Here is a 13,211-nt window from a genome sequence, read left to right on the forward strand (position 1 = left end):
ACCTGATTCTGTTGCTATTTTAGGATGTGTTCTTGGGAGGTTGATCTTACTTCTTGAAACTGCTACCCTTTTAAGCAAAAATGGTGGTGCAAATAACAACCCACTTTACTAAAGTTGGAAATTCACCGAGGCTCGCATGATTGTTTGGGAATTGGTGATTTAATTCCATAGGTAAACTTTTACACTGATTTTTGCACAGAATTTTTAGATAATTAGTCAATCAACTGTTTTTATTGAGCACTTACTGTGCAGAACGCTGTATTTAGTGCTTGGGAGAGTACAGTACAACAGAAGTGGTAGACATGTGCCCTGCCCTTTAGGTGAGAGACATTAAAATCAGTTCTGGATATGAATAAATGAAAATTACAATAATAAATTTAGGCCAAGGTGTGAATAAAGAAAAGATAAACCCAGAGGTTTATTAAATTTCTAGCCTGGCCTGAGTCAGGAGAATCTCTGGAAAAACCCATTTTAAATTGTAAGCATCTCTAGGGCAGGTCTCATCCTATTTTCAGACTAATTTGTGGAACATGAAGGACTGTGGCATTATATGTGATCAGTACTCAAGGAAGTTTTGAACAGAAATGAGCTTTTTGCTAGAGTTAAGAAATTTGTAAACATTACAATCCTAAGTTTTAAATAAAACCAGAATCAAAATACACTCCTAATGATCTGTGGTTAACCAAAACTAGTAAAATGTGAATTGAGATGAAGATTCTCATTTTATCATTTTTTTTGGTTGCTCGATGAGTGATGAGATCTCATGCAGGCTGTTGATTTGCACTTTATTTTCTAGCTAGTTCTCTCTCCACCAGACTCCCCAAAACGTTGAAACATTAGATGAGGCTTATCACATTATACAGTAATAATGGTGATGAAGCTTTCTGCTGCCATGGAGACAAATATCATTAATTAAGAATTCTAAGGGACACACAAAGGCCTCTATTCAGGGTATTCTGTAATACTTTAAAGATGCAAAAGGAATACAAAGTTGTAGAAAATTTTTGGAGGTGAAAAGTGAGTAGAGTGTCAACTCAAAATCCACCTCCTTCAGAAATTATTTCCTGACTTAAATATCTTTCCCCCTGACCCTATCTCTTTCTCACCTCATCCTATCCTTCCATCAGTGGATATACATCTCTGATAGTGTGCATTCCAAATATCTATTCCACTCAAACTGCTTATTTACACTGGTGGTATTTCTCCGCAAAGCTGTAAATTCTGTGAGATCGAAGACTGTGTCCAAACTGAATGTTTTAAACCCTACAGCACCCAGCATATATACCTTGGGAGTGGCCAATAAATGCATGGAATGATGTTTGCAAAGGAGTCAATAAATGCATGTGATGATGTTTGTAAGGGAGGTGGGGCACTTCTGATATAGCTTGTACTATTTAGGTATATAAATGAGGAAAATGGCTCCATGTATGAGTTCAAGCTGCAGGAGAGGAAGGAGGTAGAAAAGTGATTTTTGGACTCCCACTCCTGGGGTAAATTAGCTGTAATTGTGCAGCTCTAAGTTAAGTGAACACAACTCCCCTTCATGTGGAGTTACTGTAAGTTTATTTATGGGGACTGTGTGTTTGAAGGGACTGTGGTTTTTCATATTACCCAAATAAACAGAGGTAGAAAAGTGAATTCAGCATTGCTCTGGAATATTGATGAAGTATGTGTGGCAATAGGTCATCAAGCTTTCATACCGTTCAAGATTGATCAAGCAGCGATAGTAACCTAATGTTACCTCGGAAAACACACTCGGCTTCTTAACCAGTTTCACAATGTCACCCGTGACCCAAATACAACATCAGTGGCAGGAGAAGAGGAAGAGCAGAACCAACATTTTAGACACAAAGGACTTCATTGAGATGTATGCTATGATCTTCTGGGGTTTTCCCACTTTAACTCTGATTTCTATTCCCCCTGCTCTGCTCCAGAATTTCTTAGGAAAAAATCAATTTCAACTTGAAAAATCCAGAATGTGCATCTTCCCTCCAACCTGGACAACCTTGCCCCTTAGTCATTAATAATAATTGTGATGCTTGTTAATTGTTTACTTTGTGCCAAGCACTATACTAAGCACTGGGGTCTCCCCTTCCTACCATACTTCACTGATTTCCTACTACAACCTAGCCCACTCACTTTGCTTCTCTAATGCCAACATATCCACTGTACTATGTTCTCATTTATCTCGCCACCAAACTCTTGCCCACATCCTCCTTCTGCCCAGGAATTCCCTCCCCCTTCAGATATGACAGACCCCCACTCTCCCTACCTTCAACACCTTATTAAAATCACAACTACTCCAAGTGGGCTTCCCCAACTAAGTCTTCATTTCTCCTACTCTCCTTTCCACATCGCTTATGCACATGAATCTATGTCCTTTAAGCACTTGATATTTTCCCCATGGCACTTATGTACATATTCATAATTTATTTTAATGCCTGTCTCTCCCTTAGAGTATAAGCTCCTTATGGGCAGGAAATATGTCTACCAGCTCTGGTGCATTATGCTCTCCCAAGCACTTAGTATAGTAATCTGGAAATAGTAAGCGCTCAAATTGATTGATTAAGGGATTCTATTTTGAGATTCATGGGAGAGATCCTCTTAGGAAACTCCTTGGAAGGAGGAGAAGGTGAACATGGAGAATTGAAGTTGGCCTTGGGAAAGTAAATCTCTGCTGACCTCAATTTTACCCCAATTCCCAGGATTTTTCCATTGTAGAAATTGCACAATAGTTCAAAAGAAAAATGGACATATTCTAAATCTCTTTAGATTTCCAAAAGCCTTCCAGTTATGGGTTGGAAATTTTGGAAAACAAATTGACTATTATGGGAGATTACTAGTTCAAAAATATCACCTCTATATCACCTTGCTCCCTTTTACCTCACCTCCCTTCTCTCTTTCTACATCCCAGATGACATATTTCGCTCCTCTGGTGCTAACCTTCAAACTGTGCCTCGATCTCACCTGTCTTACTGTTGACACCTGGCCCACATCCTACCTCTGGCCTGGAATGCCCTCTCTCCTGAAATCCACCACACAATTACTCTTCTCCCCTTCAAAGCCCTACTGAAGGTGCACCTCCTCCAAGAGGCCTTCCCAGACTATGCCCCCATTCCCTCAGCTCCCCCTCCTTCTGTGTCACCTTGACTGGCTCCCTTTGTTCTCCCCTCCACCCCAAGGCAGTTATGTATATATATATATATAATTCTATTTATTTAAATTTATGTCTATTTACTTATTTTGTTGTCTGTCTCCACCCCTTTAGACTGTAAGCCTGTTGCGGGCAGGGATTGTCTCTCTCTATTGCTGAGTTGTACTTTCCAAGCGCTTAGTACAGTGCCTTTCATTCATTCAATTGTATTTATTGAGCACATACTGTTTGCAGAGCACTGTACTAAGCACTTGGAAAGTACAATTCGGCAACAGAGACAACCCCTACTCAGTAACGGCCTCACAGTCTAGAAGGGGGAGACAGACAACAAAACAAAACAAACAGACAGGCATCAATACCATCCAAATAGATAAATAGAACCATAGATAAATGCACATCATTAATAAAATAAATAGAGCAATAAATATGTACAAATATATACAAGTGCTATGGGGAGGAGATGGGGGTAGAGCAGAGGGAGGAGTAGGGGCAATGGGGAGGGGAGGAGGAAGAGAGGGAAAGGTGAGGCTCAGTCTGGGAAGGCCTTCTGGAGGAGGTGAGTTCTCAGTAGGGCTTTGAAGAGGAGAAGAGAGGTTGGCCAATGTGAGGAGGGAGGGCATTCCAGGTCAGAGGTAGGATGTGGGCCAGGGGTTGACGGAGGGACAGGTGGGAAAGAAGCCCAGTGAGGAGGTTAGAGGCAGCAGAGGAGTGGAGTGTGTGGGCTGGGCTATAGGAAGAGAGAAGGGAGGTGAGGTAGGAGGGAGCAAGGGGATGGAACCATTCAGTAAATACGATTGAATGAATGAATGGAGCCTCTTGAATATCCATTTAATTCATCTCATTTAGGATTGACAAATTGGACAGAGGAATATCTAGGCAGAGAGCAAATAGGATTTGATAGTTACAGTCTCCAAACACTTCTTTACCGCATCCGTACTGTGCCATTATTGGTGGGAGTGTGTATAGAGAAACTGCTAATTGGAAAAATCTGTGACTGTGTGGGATTAGGCCTTCTGAGACTATTTCTGTGGTTTTCATTTCTTGGGAAACCTTAAGACAGTTTCCATGTGTTTCTGCAGTTACTTAACTGCTTTTCTCTGCAGCTAGACAATACTGCATTAATAGCATATGAATTGATGTTTCCTTCATTCATGTTTGCTTCTATCGTGACAATCATATTAGAAGTAACCCTGGTTGCATATTAACTTAATCCTTTTTCAGGTAAATCAATCAATGGTATTTATTGAGCACTTACTGTGTGCAGAGCACTGTATTAAGCGCTTGGGAAAGTACATTTTAGTAGAATTACAACAGTTGCAATCCCTGCTTACAAGGAGACTACAAGCCCTCATTATCATTTACAAAGAAAATCTGGACTGCAGAGTGCCCTGGAATCCAGTTCTCCTGTGAAAGTTCATATCCTAAAAGACATTTCTCATTCAGGGATTTCAAATACGTATATTCTAGCAATTTAGTTTATTGTTATGCAAAATATCTCACACAATCAATTGTATTATTGAGTGCTTTCTGCCCACTGTACTAAAATGCTTGGGAGAGTACGATATAACTGTTAAACAATTGTCATACAATATAATATGAATATAGTCGTGTTTCCTGACCACAGTGAGATTATAATCTAGAGGGGAAGAAAGACATTAATATAAATGAATAGATACGTGCATCAGTGCCGTGGAGCTGAGGGAGGGTGAATAAATGGTGCAAATCTGAGTGCAAGAGTGACGCAGAAGCGAGTGGGAGAAGAGGAAGTGAGGGCCTTTAATAACTTACACATTACATAGTGTAATAATACCCTAAATTATCTAGTCCTTCTATTATTTTTCCTGAGAATTTTCTTAAAATCAATTTATTTTATGACAAAATTTATTGGAGAATAGCATCCACAACCAACTATGCATATATATTTATATATTTAGATCTGTAGATGAGAAGCAGTGTGGCCTAGTGGAAAGATCATGACTGGAAGTCAGAAGACCTGGGTTCTAATCCTGATTTCACAGCGTGCCAGCTGTGTGACCTTGGGTTAGTCATTTCTCTGTACCTCAGTTCCTTCATCTGCAAAATGGGGATTCCATACCTGTGCTCCTACATAGACTGTGATCCCTTGTGAAACCTGATTATCTTGATTCTACTCCAGTGCTTGGCATATAGTACATACTTAACAAATATTACAATTATTATTATCCTAGTATATCCTCTCCTATGCAAACAACCAGAAAAAAAGTGTTTTTTTTTCTTAAGACGATCAATTTCGTAATGGTCTGATTATGGGAAGAGATAGCATTGTGACACTTGATGAAGATTCTCCTAAACCCATCTGGAATCTCATTTGTGATTTGCTAATGAAATGTTTTCTTTTTCACTAGATTTAAGATGTAGTTTGAGGAATTTTAATCCTTATCTGTGACAATGTGTTTGGTTACCTTTCTCAACTGCTCTTTCCAGAAACAGCGTAGCTTAGTGGAAAGAGCCCAGGCTTGGGAATCAGAGGTCGTGGGTTCTAATCCTGGATCTGCCACTTGTCAGTTATGTGACTTTGGGCAAGTGTTTTCACTTCTCTGGGCCTCAGCTACCTCATCTGTAAAATAAGGATTAAGATTGTGAGCCCCATATGGGGCAACCTGATTACTTTGTGTCTACCCCAGCGCTTAGAAGAGTGCTTGGCACGTAGTAAGCACTTAACAAACGCCATCATTATTATTACCTACCAGAACTGGTTCATATTCTTGGGGAGGCTAAATGGGTATAATAGTCAGATCCATCTTGACTTCCTTTTACAAAGGAATTCAAATAACTTACAAAATTTGTTTCAAACATCCCTTTAAAAGAGGCCTGTGTCAGTGTCTTAAGCATTTTAAATTACGTTTAAATATACAAGGAAAGGCCAGTTGATCCCAAATCGAATAGATTCAAGGATAGCTTGTCTTTTTTCTTCTTAACAGTAACTTTGGTCTCTGTTCTCATGCATCAGGTTATATTCATGTTTGGAGCAGAAGCTGGTACTCTAGGGACTGAAGTAGTTTGATGCACCTCGCTCCTCTGCCCAACCCCAGAGGAACCTGTTCTTTTTTTTTATGGCAGTGGTTAAGGCACTGTGCTAAATGCTGGGCTAGGTAAAATCTAATCAGGTTGAACAGAGTACCTGTCCCACATGGGACTCACAGTCTTAATCTCCATTTTACAGGTGAGGTAACTGAGGCACAGAGAAGTTAAGTGACTTGCCCAAGTTCACACCCAGCAGACAAGTGGTGGAGTCAGGACTGGAACCCAGGTCCTAGAGAAGCAGCATGGCTCAGTGGAAAGAGCATGGGCTTTGGAGTCAGAGGTCATGGGTTCAAATCCCTGCTCGGCCACATGTCAGCTGTGTGACTTTGGGCAAGTCACTTAACTTCTCGGTGCCTCAGTTACCTCATCTGTAAAATGGGGATTAAGATTGTGAGCCCCACGTGGGACAACCTCATTCCCTGTGTCTACCCCAGCGCTTAGAACAGTGCTTGGCAAATAGTAAGCGCTTAACAAATACCAACATTATTATTATTATTATTATTATTATTAGGTCCTCTGACTCCCTGTAGACTATGCTGCTTCTCAGAATTTATAAGCCCCTTGTGAAGAAAGATGGGGTTTTAATTTGCTTTCTTATAAATATTCCAGGGATTAAAATCATGATTTATACATTCCAAGCACTTTACAAGTGTTCAAAATAAATGTGATAGTATTACCAATTTTTTCAGGAGGAAAATCCAGTGGTTTCTGATTGTAGAGGTAGTAGACTCTGTAAACCTGGTTAACTTCTCGTTATTCTCCCTTTCTTCCCTCTTCCCTTCCCACACTGGGAGCAGTTTGTACGCCACAGTCTTCAACAAGGATCCAACCTTGTAATACACACTTGTAATAGCTCCAGCTCACTATCTCCGATGTCTTTAGAGCATTTGGAAATTGATAGGGTAGGCAAAATGAGTTGATTCTGTACAGTGCCTTTAATCGTGTCTCTTCATTTCCTACGCCGGGCCTAGTTTCTCTTGTTCACCTCTTCAACCGTCTCTCTTGAACCATCCACTACAGTAGTAGTGATGATAACATTTATAAGCCGGGAACATGTCTGCCAACTCTGTCATCTTGACCTCTCCCAGGTGCTTGGTAGAGTGCTCTGCACATAGTAAGCGCTCAATAAATACCACTGGTGATCATGAGCACCCTCTGGGTGTAGTAATGCATTATGTTAAACAGTGGAAATATTTAGACAGAGGCAACTCAGGACTCATGATTAAACAATACAATTGTAGGTCACTATGGCAAGTAGTTTGGCAACCTGAAAACCGTGTCCCAGTTGTCTGGATGTGGTCAGGTTAATTGCTATCACTGCGGACAAAGATTCCAGCCACAGGATGGAACTCTCTCCTTTCACAGCTAAGGAAACATTTAAGCACCAGTTGGAAGAGGAAGCTATTCTCAGGGACTCTGAGGTCCATGTTTGGCCTTGGCTCTATCCCAAGAGTCTCCCACAGAGAAAAGGGTTGGCTTGGAGGCTGAAAATGAGCAGTTTGTGTTGCCGGAGCATCCCAGCTGAATTGCGATTTGCTGATTCACCAGATTTTAAATTGATTGTGGGGAAGAGTAGAAGAATCAAACTGAAGCAATGGAAAAAACTTTGCGAGTGTAGTATGCCCACCAGCCGCTACCTTCAGGCATAGCCACTCAACACCCTCGGCAAAATAGAATCACTCCAGTGTTTTAAATTCCTCCAGAGAAAAGGGTTCCACAACTTCAACTAGGAAGTAATCCATCCAGTATTTTGACACAGTCAGTATCAATCAGTGGTGTGAACTGAGCTCTTCTTGTGTGCAGAGCACTGTACTAAACACCTGGGGAGAGTGAAATACACCAGAGATGGTAGACCTGCTCCCTGCTCAGGAGTAACTTAAAATACTAAACATTAAAATAAATTGCAGATATGTACTTCAGTGTTGTGGTGATAAGGGTGGGGTGAATAAAGTGTGTACATCCAAGTGCAGGGGTGACAGAGAAGGGAAAGGAAAGAGGGAGAATGAGTACTTAGTCAGGGAAGGCCTCTTGTGATTTTGATACAGCTTTGAATGTGGGGAGGGTGATCGTCTGTTAGACATGAAGTAGGAGGGAGTTCCAGGCGAGGAGGGCGTGGTGAGGGGTTGGCTGTGAGATCAAGGTACTGTGGGTAGGGTGGTATTTTTTGGGAAAATGATCTGGGCAGCGGAGTAAAGTAAGGACAGGAGTGGGGAGAGGCAGGAGGCAGGGAGGTCAGCAAGGAGGCTACTGCTGTAGTCAAGGCAGGATAGGATAAATGTTTGGTAGCATTGTGGATTATAATAATTGTGGTATTTATGCCCTTACTATGTGCCAAGCACTGTATTAAGATCTGGGGCGGATACCAAATCATCAGGTCAGATGCACAGTCCCTGTCCCAAACAGCGATCACAGTCTCGTTTATCACTTAATAACCTGAGTGTTGCCCATCTCTGTTTATTCATTCAATCGTATTTGAGTTCTTACTGTGGGCAGAGCACTGGACTAAACGATCGGAAGAGTATAATAAAACAGGTACATTCCCTGCCCATAGTGACCTTACAGTTTAGAGGGGGAGACAGAAATTAATATGGATTAATAAATAAATTACAGGTATGTACAGAAGTGCTGTGGGGCTGGAAGGGGGGATGAATAAAGGGAGCAAATAAGGAGCCACAGAAAGGAGTGGGAGAAGAGAAAATGAGGACTAATTCAGGAAAGTTTTCTTAGAGGACATGTGTTTATAATTGAAGTTAAAAAAAATAAAAATTTGATACCTGAACTTTTATGATGTAATCTCTTAGCAAGGGATGGATGTTTTGGTTCAAGAAAGTATAACTTATAACTATTGAAGTTTTAACAGGGTTAAAATCAGGACAAAGATTCTAGGTTTTATTTTAGCTTATGCTTTTATAATTTAATATTTCTCCCCGTTGGAGTATACATTCCACATGGGCAGTGAATGTGTCACTTCTTTCTACTGTAATTCTCAAACGTCTAGGATAGTACACTCCCCCAAGAGGACACTCAATAAATACTACTATGACTAGTGTAATTCCCAACCAACTATATCAAGCTATATTGGGCAACATTACCCTATTTCAGTATTTGCAAATGACTGGACATACAGCTAAGCTACATCTTTGTGCAACTAGCAGTGTTGAAGTCACTTAGTTTAGGGTACTGGACTCTATTTTTCAATTTTCAATTTAGTCATGTAAATATCATGTTCAGAAATACAGATCAATTCTATTACTGATAATGGAGACATTCAGCATTCATCACACAAATATGCTGAATTGACCAGGACAGAATTAGGATGCCAATAACTCAATCAATCAATTGTACTTTTTCAGCACTCACTGTGTGCAGAGCACTGATCAATTGTATTTATTCAGCACTCACTGTGTGCAGAGCACTGTACTAAGTGGTTGGAAGAGTACGATGTAATGGACACATTCCCCGCCCACAATGACCTTACAGTCTAGAGGAGGATGGTAATAATAATGATTAATATGGATTTGTAAACATACTCAGTCAAATGAATGAAAATATCAAGAAAAACACAAAAATATTTTAAAATTAAACGCTGTTTTGAAGAGTGGAGCAACCTTTATTTGAAAAAAACTTGGGGATGGGGAGTGGGAATGGGAATAAACCAGGTAAAGCCCTAAAAATTCACACCCAATTTATTAACTTTCCTACACCTGTTAGGGGTCAGCCTCGAGATTAATGGTGAGAAGGGATCACATTTCCATTTTATTGAAGGCCCTGTTCCAAAGACAGAAGAGTTTGTACAATTCAAAGTTGGATCAATACGCTAGGGTGAAATATGATTTCAATTCTTGTTCCATTTAGTCATATATTGATATCTAGACTGGTCCAATATGTCCAAGCAGGTTGAAAGAGTTAACTATGCCTACTGTTCAGGCAGAACTGAGTCTATTGAACTGAGTCTATTCTTCTCTGTTCACAGATGTTTTGTATAGAAAACTAGAGAGATAGTAAACAAAGGGTAGTGATAAACAGCCACTTTTCAGGATGGAGAAATGTAAATAATGTAGTCTACCAGGGGTTAGTTCTAGGGCTTATTTTATTTGGCAACTTAAAAAATCATCTAAAAGGAGGAGTTTGGAGTGAAATCTCAAAGCCCGAAGGTGACACTAAGCCCTCTCTGCTGGTGACATGACATAAAGATGGGAATAAAATATAGAATGCTGAGTGGTCAAACAAGAATTATGGATTTATTCTTGCATTACATTTGACATTGGTCAGATACTTACTAGGTCAAATTACACATAGTCACTGGAGAACTGAAAAATGTTCTAGTAACTTCTGGCCAAATCCCTGTAGAACCCCTGATCCCCTGAGAATTTGCATGCTATCAGCTTGGGACATTCTCAAGAGATTTTGCTGTTTTTATTTATGTATTACTTCCGGAAGATTATGTTTAGCCTGGCTGGGAAGTTATGCTCTAATCCTACTCCAGTTTTGTACCTAGCAAATTGTACTGTCACATTAAACAGTTTTGCAAATAAACTTCCTTTTAATAAGAGGAGCAAATATTTTTTGAGGACAAAACAGGCAAAAATGCTTTGATTTGTGGGTCAAACTAGTTTTTCAACCATTTTTGGACCATTTCTTTCCTTATTTAGCATGTATTATTACCCTCGTTTAACAGATGGAGTAAATAAGATAGAAAAAGACAGTAGAAAATATGGACTGCAGTCTCAGGGGATGTCAAATAACAATGAAAAAGTAAGAAGTGGGAATATGATAAAATAAGACAACTCTGGAGAAGCCAACCAGAACTTGATGAGTATCAGACAAATCCTATTTTTGTTTTACCAACAAACATGGTTCCCTTATAGCTGATCTCCATTAATCAGTGAATAGGTTTTCTTGGGACTAGAAATCAGCAAATGGGTGGTCAAAATATAGTGCTTAATTGGACTTTTCCAAGTCTTCTTAGAACTGATCCATTTCTCATAGGGAGATGTAGAATGTAAATATTTACTGAACAGAAACAGAAGATCTATTAATTTACTTTTCCTTACAACATCGCTGAATATGGTATTTTCCCTAGTTGTCACCTAGTCCTTGGAGTATCCTCGTGGGACTAGCCATCCTCCTGGGACTAGCCATCCTCCTGGGACTAGCCGGTCCATGGGGTCAGATCAAAGCAAAGCAGTCTAGCTGGTGCCTTGACAAAAGGGTATTTGAATCTAGAGTTCACCACTATGCTTATCCATAAGTGTTTCATGCAGATTCCCACAGTCAAAATAGCTGTCAGTTTGGTGGGAGCCAAAACAGGAACATTGCATTCCAATTAGGCTCCACTGCCTATGTGACATAAGATAAAAAAGGGAGTTTTTGGCAGGTGATTCAAAGTGTCCCCTAGCTCAGCTCCAGGAGTCAGCGGTGTGGCTGGCCATCATCACTTCTCTTCAACTCTGCTTCAAGTCCAGATGATCCAGCCACCTGTGCCAAGCCGGTTGTTGCATTTTAAATCCCTGGATGTATGCTTGAACAATCTCTAGTTGAAGCTCATAAAATGGCTTTAGTATGAGGAGAAGGAGACTCCATTCTGCTCCACAACAAGTGTTTTGGAATGTTGAGTAATTTTGAGCATCATATCCCTAGGGGAAGGTCATGATTTATATCAGAAATCTAGTGATTCACACAAGAAAAAAATAGTCGATTATATCTGCAATAAACAAAATAGTTGAGCAGTTACCTCCCAGTTTTTAGGTGGGAACAAAGTGATAGAGGCCAATGATGATGATACTCTCCACAAGAGATTTCTTAGAGAAGTCATTCTAGAAATGGGACAGCTGATAGCCAAAGGATTTTGTGTTTACTAACCCTTACTGCTCTTTTCCTCTTTCTCTGTCTGTTCCTAGACTTCTGTTCTCTTTTCTCTGCTTTTCTCCACACCACCCTCGGCTCCTCTTCTTCTCGTAGTCTTCATTATTGAATTGTATTTATTGAGTGCTTATTGTGTGCAGAGCACTGTACTAAGCACTTGGAAAGTACAATTCAGCAACAAATAGAGACAATCCCTGCACACATCAGATGGCCATGATGTATCACAATCTTCTGCCTTCAGAGGTCCCAACCCCGCTGCTTCCCGTCTGTCTTCTTGGGTCCACCTGTCCTCTTCCCCACCATAGTCTGGTTTTTCTCACTTCCTTTTACTGCAGGCAGCAGGATCTACCTTCCTAAATGTTCCAGCCTTCCTGAGCTACCCACTGCGTCCTGCCCTGATGCAGCCACCTGGCCAGTCCCCAGATCGAGGGCCCCACGTTTCCAAATTTCCACCCATGGTTGACTCCTTCTCCGTCACTGCCACTGGCAATCTTTGTCTGGATTTTGCATCCTTTGGACTCTGTTCTTCTCCTGCTTCTAGCCCTAGACCCCTCTCCTGCTGCTGCTCCCCAGGCCATATTTCAAAGTTCAGTTGTGTCTGCCTCTTTCCCACTCCCATCTCCACCTTCCCTCACTTTCTCTGCTATCCCTGCTTCTTACTCTGGTGAAATGCCTGGACCCTTTTTCTCCGGTACAGATGTAATTAATTAGAGCAGTATTACACTTTCGCCCCTCTCAGGATCATACCTGGAGAGTTTCCAGTACTCTACTAGTCTTGGCTATGGGAGGGAGAGTCAAGCAGAGGCCTACCTATTCCATTCCCAGCTTGGCCAGTGGCTAGCCAGTGGAAGGCAATCTGCTACAAGTCAAAACTCACCTGTGCTGGGCAGCAGTGGCATGGGAGAAAGCCGAGGGCAGAGACTTAAGTTTACTGTGTGGAAGAAGGCAGTGGTAAACCACTTTCATATTTTTACCCAAAAAAACTCTACGGATACACTATCAAAACGATTGCAGATGGAGGTGGGGCGTTCTGGGAGAGCTGTGTCCATGGAGTTGCTATGGCTCGTAGACAAATCGACAGCACAAGACGAGACTGCTCTTTCAGTGTAAAATGGCTCACTTGATAGTA

General features: G+C 40.9%; 1 non-coding gene across 1 annotated transcript; it reads left to right on the forward strand.

Annotated features, from left to right (window-relative positions):
• Positions 1-12,811: 12,811 nt before the first annotated feature.
• LOC114813353 lies at positions 12,812-12,949 on the forward strand. The gene has a single exon (XR_003761075.1). It is a non-coding gene; the product is annotated as a small nucleolar RNA SNORA7 (small nucleolar RNA).
• Positions 12,950-13,211: the final 262 nt, after the last annotated feature.

The sequence above is a fragment of the Ornithorhynchus anatinus genome, chromosome 7, assembly GCF_004115215.2.
Source record: "Ornithorhynchus anatinus isolate Pmale09 chromosome 7, mOrnAna1.pri.v4, whole genome shotgun sequence".
In the NCBI taxonomy this organism is placed as follows: Eukaryota; Metazoa; Chordata; class Mammalia; order Monotremata; family Ornithorhynchidae; genus Ornithorhynchus; species Ornithorhynchus anatinus.